The sequence below is a fragment of the Lycium ferocissimum genome, chromosome 2, assembly GCF_029784015.1.
Source record: "Lycium ferocissimum isolate CSIRO_LF1 chromosome 2, AGI_CSIRO_Lferr_CH_V1, whole genome shotgun sequence".
NCBI lineage: Eukaryota > Viridiplantae > Streptophyta > Magnoliopsida > Solanales > Solanaceae > Lycium > Lycium ferocissimum.
In genome coordinates, this window is record NC_081343.1 from 52,640,589 (window position 1) to 52,652,901 (window position 12,313).

Consider the following 12,313-nt stretch of genomic DNA (forward strand, 5'->3'; position numbering starts at 1 on the left):
GATTAAAGACAAGTGCCTTTGAAGGGAAATCCGCACAAAAAAAATTAATTTTCCCATAAATTTACCAGGCCCTCCATCCTGAAACACAGCTTGGCCCAAATTAAATTGGTTGCATAGGATTGGGCTTTATATAGGCTTCTCCAACTATCAACTGCAAGAGAACTCATCGTCATTATATTTCATTGTTTGTTGGATTGTCAACTATTACTATTAATTTTTAGTTATCAAGATTCTCTAAAATAGTAGGAACCGATAGAAATTGTTAATGATTTAAAGAAAGAAAAAGGTCTAGAGAGGACAAAAAAGTTTGGAAATATGCACGCTATTATATATTGAAATAATCTGACTAATTAAGGAGCTAAATTCGTTTTCCATGTTACTTATAAGAGAGCCTAAATTTTTTCTATGTGACACAAGCTAAAAACAGATGCCCCAGAAAGAAAAGAAAATGTAAGAGGTAGTACAAACACAACTCTTTTTTAACATAAAAAGTACTCCTAATTGAGAAGCTAATCAAAGATTAAGGAGCTAGAACAAGGTGAAATCTTTTTTCTTCAGAAATAGTAGTTAATTAAGGCCATTGGTTCATTTTGTGCTTTGAATCAAGAAGGTGTTTGGTTACATATGAAAACTATCACTGGGACAGTAAATGCTCAATACCTAATGTTGAATTATTTAGTATAGTCTCGCATGAAAACTTTTGTTTTTAGGACCACTCTTTTTTCCCCTCATATTCCAAGTCATTATAAGACCACATATGTAATTGATAAATTTTAGCTTTTCAATCATATTTAATTTATCCATTTTACTAAAGTATTTTGTCCGTACAAAAACTGCATTTCCATGAATTTTGACAGGAAACGCATATTGTAAATATTTAGAAGAAATGGTGAGGTAAAAAAATATACCAGAAATTTATCCATTATGTAGTTTTTTTGCAGCTTTAAAACATAATTCATAACTTGGTTTACAAAACACAAGCTTCTGAATCAGTTGTCGAGGTTCAAAGATTCTTGTGATATTAATAATTTTTTAAAACCATTTAGTTATTTATTTCAATAGATTTTGTTATCCCCAAAACTTACGATAGTATTTTTTTTTTTTTTAATGTCATTATTGGTTCAATAATGGAAATAAAACAAGATAAAAAGTCTCTCAGCTCTTCTTTTGTTTTCTGGCAGTTGAAAATCATATTCCTCGTTTTTTTCTTTTCAAAATTTCTTCCATTTTTTCCTGGCCTAATTCTAAAAAAAACATTCATCAATAACTCGCACAGAAGGGGGTGGAGGTGGGAGGGAGAGTAAATGAAAAATAAAAGGTATTTTGTGTTGTAGTACGATAGTAAGTAGAGTTTACCAAACACATGCGAATATAAAGGCATCTTAAATCTGTATAAATGATAGCATTAACATAGTTGTAAATTGTAATCATGAATTCTTTTAATTTCTTCCTTCCAGCTAGCTAAACTTTTAGGTATATATCGCCTACTAGTAATTGTTAGGTCGCTATATATTGACTAAAAACAGTACCAATTTTTTGTTCTAAATTTTGGAAATGAGGAGGGCCACACCCTTATGTTTTTGGTAGTTGTTCCTATTCTTTAAGTTTTGCATTAATATTAGCGATTGGCTTCAACTTTTTAAAAACTCATTTTGTAATCGTGGTGTCTGATTCAACTTACGTGTCTTTTTAACTAATTTCACTGGATATCTGCTACTGCGTACATATATGGTAACTTTTTCAATTAAGACTTGAACAGATTGAAAGAAAATTAGAAATCACCTCGTATTTTGTCTCTGCTAGGATTTAATTTGAACCTGAGACAGATTATGGTTCTTGACCCACTTCATTGTTCACTAGGTAACACTCTTGGGTGCATGATTGATCTCAATATTAGATAAATTCATTTAATTAACATCTCCACACCACCCGCAATGGTGGCCAAGTTAGTTAAGCAAGTGATCTCCCAAATGGGAGGTCTCAGGTCAGTAAACCCCCCAACCCCACCCCCACCCCTACCAACCACAACCTTATAATGCAGTGACTACCAAACACACATTAACTGTACATATGGAAAAAATTCATAATATAATTAATTAGTACTACAATTTAACTGAATATAGTGATTAGTTATTATTAGTTATATTTTTTTATAGCTAGTTACTCTTAAATTCAATTACATGTAACTTAGATGTCCTGTGTGACAAAAAGGCACCACCAAGACTTAAAGGGAAGTTCTACAGAGTAGTGGTTAGATCAACAATAAGTATATAGGCTGGAGGTTAGATCACCAAGAACTCGCATGTCCAAAAGAAGAAGGTTACTAAGATATGAGATGGATGTGTGAGCTGAAGAGTGTCGAGAAATGAAGACGGGGAAAAAGATGGGAGTACCAAGAACTCGCATGTCCAAAAGAAGAAAGTTACGAAGATGAGGATGTTGAGATAGATGTATGGGCTTACTCGAAGAGATCGTAGGGTCGTAAATGAAGATATTCGCATGGAAAAGATGGTTGGAGTAGCTATATATAAATAAGACAAGATCACAAAAATGAGGCGAGATACACGACTATGCTTGCAGCCTCTATATAGAGAGTACAAGAAATCACATGTCCGTACCCCAAATATGAACACAAAAGATACGTACGCCGAAGCGTTGAGGAGATGTGAGAGGTTGTCGATGAGGGTGTGGAGTATAGGTAGAGGTAGAGATAACATGAAGAAGTATTATATCACCACCCATCCATATGGAGTGGCCAATATAGGTACGGTGTTATCACTAACCTACCGAGCACCACCTAGCATGCTTCTTCTAATCGTATCTCGGTGGACCACATATCTAACTCATAATTATCATACTCTGTAAGGGCATGAATTCTCAAATAATAGCTCATCCATATGATAATCACGTTATTATCAACTAGTATCATGATAACTTATATATATAAATAAGCCAAAACGGCTACACACCGAACCTCAAAGGGGGCCTACAAAAATGATATACAAAATATAAATGGCGGTTGTCCACGGTAAGGCCCCATTTTTTATAATACATCCGACTATACACATCGAAACCCATACCCAATTCTCCTTCATCTTCATCAACATTATCATCATCATCATCATCCTCTCATAAATCTAATATAGAGTACAAGAAATCATAAAGATATTCATCCATTAATTTGATCCAATCAAGAATTTAGAGAAACCCGTACCCCAAATATGAACACAAAAGAGTAGTACCACGTTTCGGGTGGTCTTTAAATTTTGCCCCTCATATTTGAAATCTTTAAATTTTGCACTTCTAAAAGCAAATAGAGCGCTCCTGAGAATCCGTTGATAAAGCACCTAAGGATCTGATCCGTCTCTCCGCCACTCGCGGCACTTTTAGAACGTAAGGAAAAACTTACGCGCGGGCATACTTTTAGTTATGTTTTATGGGACTAAAAGTATTGATAGGTAAATTTTCTATAAATTTTGTAAGCAAAGAATGCTAAACAAAGATGAGAACGAATAATGTACTGAGTATGTAAGGCATGAATAATAACATAATAAAGACATAAGGAGTATAAGATAAAAGAGATAACATGTACATCTGATTGCCTCTAGGCAGATATCATGCATGCTTAACTTATCTTTTCAAAACAACATCCATATGTATATAGTAAACTGCCCGACAATATAGGTACGGTGTTATCATCAAATGTATAGTATTCGTCGGGCCATATAGGCACGGTGTTAGCGGGAAAATCAAAAACTCATTATCCCACGTCATTGAGGGGATGATATCATAAACCGCATTCGCGCCAGACCGTAGTGGCGTGTACATCTATATCTCTAATTAAAGATGAAGAAATAACAATTGTTTTGTCGCAATGACAAAAAGCAAATTGAAAGTGTGAGAAAATACACACACATATATAATAAGCATGCAATGAGAGCCCAAATGAAACGTTACTATTCTATCGGAGTTAATCGGAAAACTACAAAAACTACCAAAAAAGTTTGACGTAAGGTCGGTAAACCTCCGATTTCTATTATGGGATCATCATCATCATCATCGCTATATCTCACCGGAAGAACAACTATTTTCTTTAAGATTTTTCGAGATCAACAACAATGGATACAATCGATAATCTGAGACGTGACAAGCTCAAAAAATAGTATCATGATAACATTAAGAACTTTAAGCTTTGGCATCTCTAGAATTGAAATCATCATCATAATCATCATCATTATCTCTCTAGAATTGAACTGTCATCACAAGGAACATTTGCAACAATATCATAAGAATCATTAAAATTATGAGCTTATAGTGTTTCTAGGAATAGGAATGTTGTGGATATCATGTGTAGGTTCACAACTAAGGAATCATGCCTTTAGAAAGAAAAAGGTTAGCCTTACATACCTTGTCTCCTTAGTATACGGATCCCACGAGTCCTCGTACGCTCTATGAATGATTATCTACAGTAAACGAATTATCCGTATCTACGATGGGTTCATAACTTATAAGAGAACTCATTTAGACATTTTGCTGAACATTTTATGTGCATAAGATTCATCTAGCTTGTTTCACTCAATCCTATACATATTTCGGTACCATTAATCCTTCACTAGTTCCCTTTTCATCTTCATAACTCACTTAACAATCCAACAACTTCATATTACAACTCTATTTGCACAAACCAGCCCAACAACATCACAAACATACCAAGTCTAGAACAATTCATACTCAAGCATAGCTAAGAACAAGTTCTAGCACAACTTAAACCTTACTTTCACAATTTCTCCTTCCCATAAGTTGTATAAATGCCAAATAATACTATAAACATGAAGATGGAGTGATAATCTTACCTTCAATCACAAGGATCACTCTAAATTGGAAATTCCTTCACCTCCAAGAAGTCTCCAAATTCAACACCACAAGAGGAAGAACAATCTAATGATGATCATGGAATTCTTTATGTTAGAACCACTTGGTTTGCCCTTGATTTTGGTCTTAGATCATATGAGGACTTGTATAGAGAGTTTTGGAAGTTTCTAGGCCCAAAAATGGTGAAATAATGTTTTAGGGTCGAATTGGGACTATTTATAGTAGTCCAGAAAATTCTGGACCGACACAACATGCTGCGAGGTTGCGACGTCGCATAGCACGCTTTGAGAGCTGCATGTTGTGTCACAGACCTCGCAACATCACCAAAATTCACTGTCACATTATGTTGCACAACTGCGTCTTCTCAAAGCGTGTTTTGCGGCCAACATGTTGTGCTCTGAGAGACACATATTGCGCCATAATGTGACACTTTGTCAACTTTCGCTGAAACTTAACTCCGATGATCCGACAAGTCTTAAACCTTCCCGAAGCTTACTAAACATGGTTTTACTCTCTTATATATCCAAGATGGACATATCTATCCTCATGACCTCAAAAAAATTGTCCTACTTCCCAAGACTAGGACAACTAGTACTCGGTGAAACTCAATGTACAAAAATACGAGGTGTAACATATTGGGGGAGAGGTGATCAGACAGGACATGGCAAGTCTTCAACTTACTGATCGAGGACATGACCCTAGATAGGAGGGTGTGGAGATCGGGATTAGGATAGAAGGCTAGTTGTAGGACTAGTATTATTCTCTTTCCCAGTAGGATCAGTATTATTTTCGTCATTTTACTTTAATATTCTTAGTTTTGTCCTATAGTTTCTTGTCCTTTGTTTTCTGCTACTATCTGTTATTTCTTGTACTTCGAGTATTTTATTTATCTGTGGTAGGTACTGATCCTTTTTTTTTTTCAGACTGTTTTATCATGGTCTTTTCTCTTTCGTTATTTCATTTTCATACTGTTTTGAATTGTTTGTCCTGATCTGACCTTTTTTGCCATCCTTTCTCTTGAGCCAAGGGTCTTTCGGAAATAGCCTCCCTACCGTCCAAGGTAGGGGTAAGGTCTGCGTACACTTTACCCTGCCCAGACCCCACATTGTGGAATTTCACTGGGTATGTTGTTGTTGTGTTGTAACTTATGATGTCAAGATTGAATTGTTAATCTAAAAGTATGTAGTAACCTACAAATTATAAGTACCTGCGGGTAAAGTAAACTACAAATTTTAAGTAACTTGGGAGGTAAAAGATTCTTCTTGAAGGTAATGGGAAGCTAGCAAACTCCCATGCATACGTGAAGACAAACTTTCAGGTTTGAACTCTTAAACTAATGTAGGGTTTCCAATTTCCTAATTTTTTAAAATTCCTCTGAGATAACTGCATAGTTCAATGATCAATGTTTGTCTCCTGCGCTTCTCCACAGAAGATATAGTAATATCTTATTTAACAGCTATAGATATTATTCTTGTTATTTATACATTGAGCTACTCCGAGCTGTTCACTTTGTCAATATATTTTCCTCTAGAAAATGAAAGTTAAAATAATAAGGAATATATATAGGAGAACGCTGACCATTGACAACGAATTGGGCATAAAAAAATTCAGGCCATAAAGATGTTTTGAAGTAAACGCTGCATAAATGATATTTTTTTTAATAGTAGAAGGGTTCTCTTCTTCTGATGAGGTATTTTTAAATTATAGTACTATTATTGAATCAATATTGCTTGTTTGGTTTTGAAACTTTATTAAGATGAAGCTGACAACTGGCTTTCACCTAGATCTTTATTACTTTTATTCTCTAAGTCTTCTCAAAGTAAATGATATATATTAAAAAAAATGGAGGCAGGTAACTAATTAAATATGTGATGGCACCATATTCTCCTCGAGTTGAATGTCTAATCCATCAAAAATGAAAAATTAAAGAATAGAAAAGAAACAGAAGAAAATTAATTTTGAAATGCAAAATCTGCATCAAAATTTGACTATTGCATTGTCTGTCTAATCGCAATTTCCCGTTGCTTATCGATTTAGGATGTGCAATTAAACTCAAGAAGACCATGATTGTCTTATTTTCTTTGTACCATATGAAACACAAACGTACGTAACTGTAACAATTGCTTTTTTTATGTTTACCAGCACAAACTAGGTTCTGTGGATGTGTTTAATACAGTAATAAACCTAACATGCTTTTGGTACCTGTCAGTTCCACCTTTATTCATGTATAAGCAAATAAGGAGGGAACAAATTTTTGTAGATATATTTTATCTAAGTACTTCATGTAACTATTTGACCCCACTGGGTAACTTATGTGCTCTTAATAGCATGAATATGGATCTGTAATGACTCTTATTACTAGTCAAAATTAAAATATACGGAGTAATATTATCTTCTCTTTGACCAAATGAGATAGTAATAGTCGGACTAAAGTTATTACGGTTAATCCCTTATTTTATTGAATCACTTTTTTTCTTTTTGCTTCAATTAAGTTGCATTTCATTAGCCAAAAAAAAAAAAAAAAAAGCAGTGATTCAAAAGACCTTAATAACTCTATATTTAGCATTAATTAAAAGAGTATAACATAAAACATAAATGAATAAAATTAAAGTAATTCTAAATCTTGATCATGTCGTGATTTTAGTTAGACAAGCATTGGCGGCTGCTTTATAATAAGTGGGTCAATTTGAATGATATTTTTCTAACTTTAGGTCAGCTTGATTTTTCTTTGTTCCAATTAACCTTGTCTTATCGTAGTGATATAACGATACAGTCAGCATATGCATAATTAGTGGATGCCAAAGTCAAGGTTTTTACAACTTCTTTGATTGCAACGGTCCCATCAAAAATTGAATAATTGTTATAATTTCACCCACCATTTCTACCCTAGCCACAACTAAATTTGCTCTTCAATGTTAGCAAATAAACTGTCTTAAAGGATACGTATAAGTTTTTATGTCTCGCCCTAGATTAAAGAAAGACTTGGCGATAAACCCGTCAACCGGTTCAAACCGGTAACAGGACCGGTAAAACCGGACCAGTAAAACCGGAACCGGTTGAACCGGTTAACCCGTTCCGGTTAACCGTCTATTACATACCGGTCCGGTTTCGATTTTTTTGAAACCGGAACCGGACCGGTTACACCGGTGGAATTAAAAAAATTTATATTGGTTGGTCAAATTTTTCCCATCCCAACTTTATTTATATTGGGTTCTCTTTTAAATCCTTATTTAAAAGTGTCTTATACTAAAGCATTGGTTGGTCAAATTTATACATTTTTAGAAATTGAAGAGGAGTTCAACCATCTTTAGTCAAGCCGAACTCGCTATTGATGACGAGTTTAGAAAAGTTTTTACTCATTATTCTAATTTGGAAGAACGTGTTACACCCGTTGCTCCACGCCCTACTACTTCTCAAAGTAGCAAAAAGGGCTTGTCAGGTTTGTCGCATTTAAAAGTTTTACATTCATAGCCAACTCCTTCTTGTAGTGCAAACTTTGATGAATATAACTTTTATTTGATGCAGCCAAATGTGGATATCAAGGAACTAGATGAATTAGACGTCTTAGCATGGTGGAAGAAGTACAAGGCAAGTCATCCGATACTCTCAAGAATGGCTCGAGATATCCTCACGGTTCAAGTATCAACCACGGCTTCGGAGAGCGCATTTAGCCAAGGAAGACAACAAATTGGAGACCATAGACACTCATTATCCGGCTTTAGCTTGCAAGTACTAGCGTGCATTCGCGATTGGATTAGATCGGAGCGACGCAACCAAAACTTAGAAGCGGAGGAAGGCGAAGAGGAAGAAATTGAAGATTTGATAGCAAGTGGACCGGACCAAATGGAAGACTTTGAAGATATCTCCATGGCCGAATATGATACGGGGGAAATTAACCAAATGATTGAGAATTGGTGATTTTATTATTCTACTATTTCTTTGCAACTCATGTATTATTTGCAAGTTAAAAAAAACTACAACTTGCAAATAAATGTTATCCAAGAATGAATAAAATATATGGCTCATTAAGCTTTTTTCTATTTACTTGTGTTCATATTTTTACTTATATTAAGTTAGGAATATACCTAAAATATACTAAGAATATACTTATAATATACATCTACTTAAATTAAAAACTAGAAAGTTATATACTTGAAAAATAACTAAAATATACTAAGAATATACTTATATATATCAATACACTTAGGTTATATAACTTACATATATATATGTTTAAGTTATATGTATATTATATATTATAAGTATATTCTTAGTATATTTTAGTTAAACCTATATATATATGTAAGTTATATAACCTAAGAATATTGATATATATAAGTATATTCTTACTATATTTTAGGTGTATGTAGTATAACTTAAGCATATAACTTAATATATATATACGAATTTATAAACTTAGAAAAAAATTAATCTATAAATAAATTATAATATATAAGTTATAAGTATATATAAGTATACTTAACATATATATATATATATATATATATATATATATATATATATATATATATATATATATATATATATATATATATATATATATATATAAGTTATATAACCTAAGTATATTGATATATATAAGTATATTCTTACTATATTTTAGGTATATGTAGTATAACTTAAGCATATAACTTAATATATATATATATATATATATATATATATATATATATATATATATATATATAACCTAAGTATATTGATATATATAAGTATATTCTTACTATATTTTAGGTATATGTAGTATAACTTAAGCATATAACTTAATATATATATATATATATATATATTGCTGACTTGCTGTTAGCCTGTTAGTCAGTAAATATATAAACTTTACTTATATAACATATGTAAATATACCTACAATATACTAATAAATACTATAATATATATATATATATACACTATACAAAAAATAAAAAATAAAAAGGGTTTTGGACGTGTTTGAACCGGACCGGTTCCGGTTTTGGGTTTTTAACTGGTAAATCGGAACCGGTGGCCGGTTCCGATTTTTTAACCAGAAACCAGCCGATTCCGTAACTGGTTACCGGTCCGGTCTGGTTCAAACCGGTTGACGGGTTTACTTGGCGAGAACAAGGACACGAAATGTGGAAACAGGATAGTGGGGCCTTCATTTTATAAATAAGAAAGCTTAGTCATATATTTCGGTGGAAAGATTAATTTTCCAAGATAAATTATAGAGTAATATGAAGTTTACGTTCCTTGTGCACAAGTCTATGATATATAACTAAACTATCTATATACTATAGAATATGAGTTTTAAGACTTCTAAACTGGATGGATTTCTAATTTAATAATTTCGAATGTGGAATTTTAGGAACTCTACAAGTCTACATATTCAAAATAGGGGGATGCAAGCTTATATATTCTTGAGTGTGACAAAGACCACGCCATGGCATCAAGTAATATGAGTTTTTTTTTTTTGTTGTTGGATTTTTCTCTCTCTAGGAAGTTCCTCTCAGCGCACAATAGCAACTGGTGCACGATAGTAGTGATAACCATCGTTCACCGCCACTATGGCGAAAGGCCAGCCGAGGAAAACACGACTGGGTCGATCGCAAAGCAAACTCCATCATAGGGACTCCCAAATACGAGGAATGTCGCGGTTGCTGGTGGGTCAAATACACAGGTAGCGTATGTTACTCCAATGGCTCAAACTGTAGCGAATGGCATAGGACAACCAAATGGTAAGCCGATGCAAACACAGGTGACTGGGTTGGTGACGATACAATAAAAGCAGGCTCAGACTAGCTCAGCACCTGTAGCTCAGAGGAAGCTCGAGATGCCGGCAAACGGCAATACTGATAAACCTTGGGTGAGCTTGTTCGAGGGCAATATTATGGCTTCAAACGGTATGGAACTTCAATTTATGCCACCAACGATTAGGGATAGAGTTAAATATGTGCAACTAGATAAGGATGAAACGATTAAAGAAGAAAAACAGTGGAAAGCAGCCCTGATCTTATATGTGATTGGAGCATCACCCACCATAGCTGCTATTGCTCCATTCCTTGATACACAGAAATACTCGGCTAAACCAACAATGTTCTACCACAACGATGATTATTTTGCTATTAAATTCAAAATAGTGGCAGATAGGGATGAGATTCTTTACACAGGCCCCCGTATGATTAACTCTAAACCTGTAATAGTTCGAACACGGAGTGCTAATTTCAGCTTTAAGGATGAGGTTTGAAGGTGATACCACTATGGGTCAAATTCCCAAATCTCCCTCTTAATTGTTGGGCCGTTAAGTCATTGAGTAGAGTTGCAAGTGGGCTGGGAAAACCAATTTGTGCTGATGATTGTACTACTAAGATGGAGAGTATTTCCTATGCTTAAGTATTAATAAAAATGGATGTTACAGTGCCTTTTCCAAATGTTATGAATGTTTTGGACCCGAATGGGGATAACTTCGAACAGGCAATTAGATATGAATGGAAGCCTCAATACTGCCCTACTTGCTGCCAAATTAGGCATATGGTCAGGTCTAACAGGTGGAACCATGTGTTGCTGAAAAACGAGAACCTGCAAAGGCTAAACTAGATGACCCAAAGCCAAATAAGGGTAATCAAAGAGGGAAAGCTCAGCAGAAATGGAAAAGCAAAGGTGACCCGACTGTTGGTACGAGTACTGAAGTCCGAGTCACTACTGAAGTAAATATAGAGCAGAAAAATGATGAGGCTGCCCCACAGGAGGAATAAGATGGTGAAGTCTGGATTCAAGCTAAATCTGCCTCAAATGATATCTAGACAGGAGGATGAGGATATTGGCACAACAAATGCTTTCAACCCATTGGATGTTCACACCTTGCAACAAATCATACAAGTAGCATTTGCTGCAGCAGAAGTGGGACAGGGTGGTAGGAGAAAGGGTGGGAGGAATCATAATCCTGACAAAAAACCCACATGAAGATAGCTACATAGTATGTTAGAGGGTTCAATAAGTTGCATAAGCATAAAGAATTTTTTAAGACAATAAGAAAGGAACACATTAGTATTATAGCTATAGTAGAGCATAAAGTACACCAAAATAAAGCAGCACAGATACTGAAGAAAGTAGCACCTGGTTGGGGGTGGCACCATAACTACAACACAGGAGGTAAGGGGAGAATTTGGCTTATTTGGGAACCAACAAATATAGATATTACCATTCTGCACACAAATAATCAATTTACACTGCATAATTGAAGTGCCTGCTCAAGGAATGAAAGTGGAATTTACAGCTGTTTATGGGTTTCACACTATTGAAACCAGAAAGCGCATGTGGGATAATCTAGAGAGTGTGGAGTCCTTAGTACTGCACCCATGGCTAGTCATGGGGGACTTTAATGATGTGCTTAAAGGGGAGGACAGAATAAATAGCAGTCAGATAGTGGATGCAGAGGTCAAGGACTTTG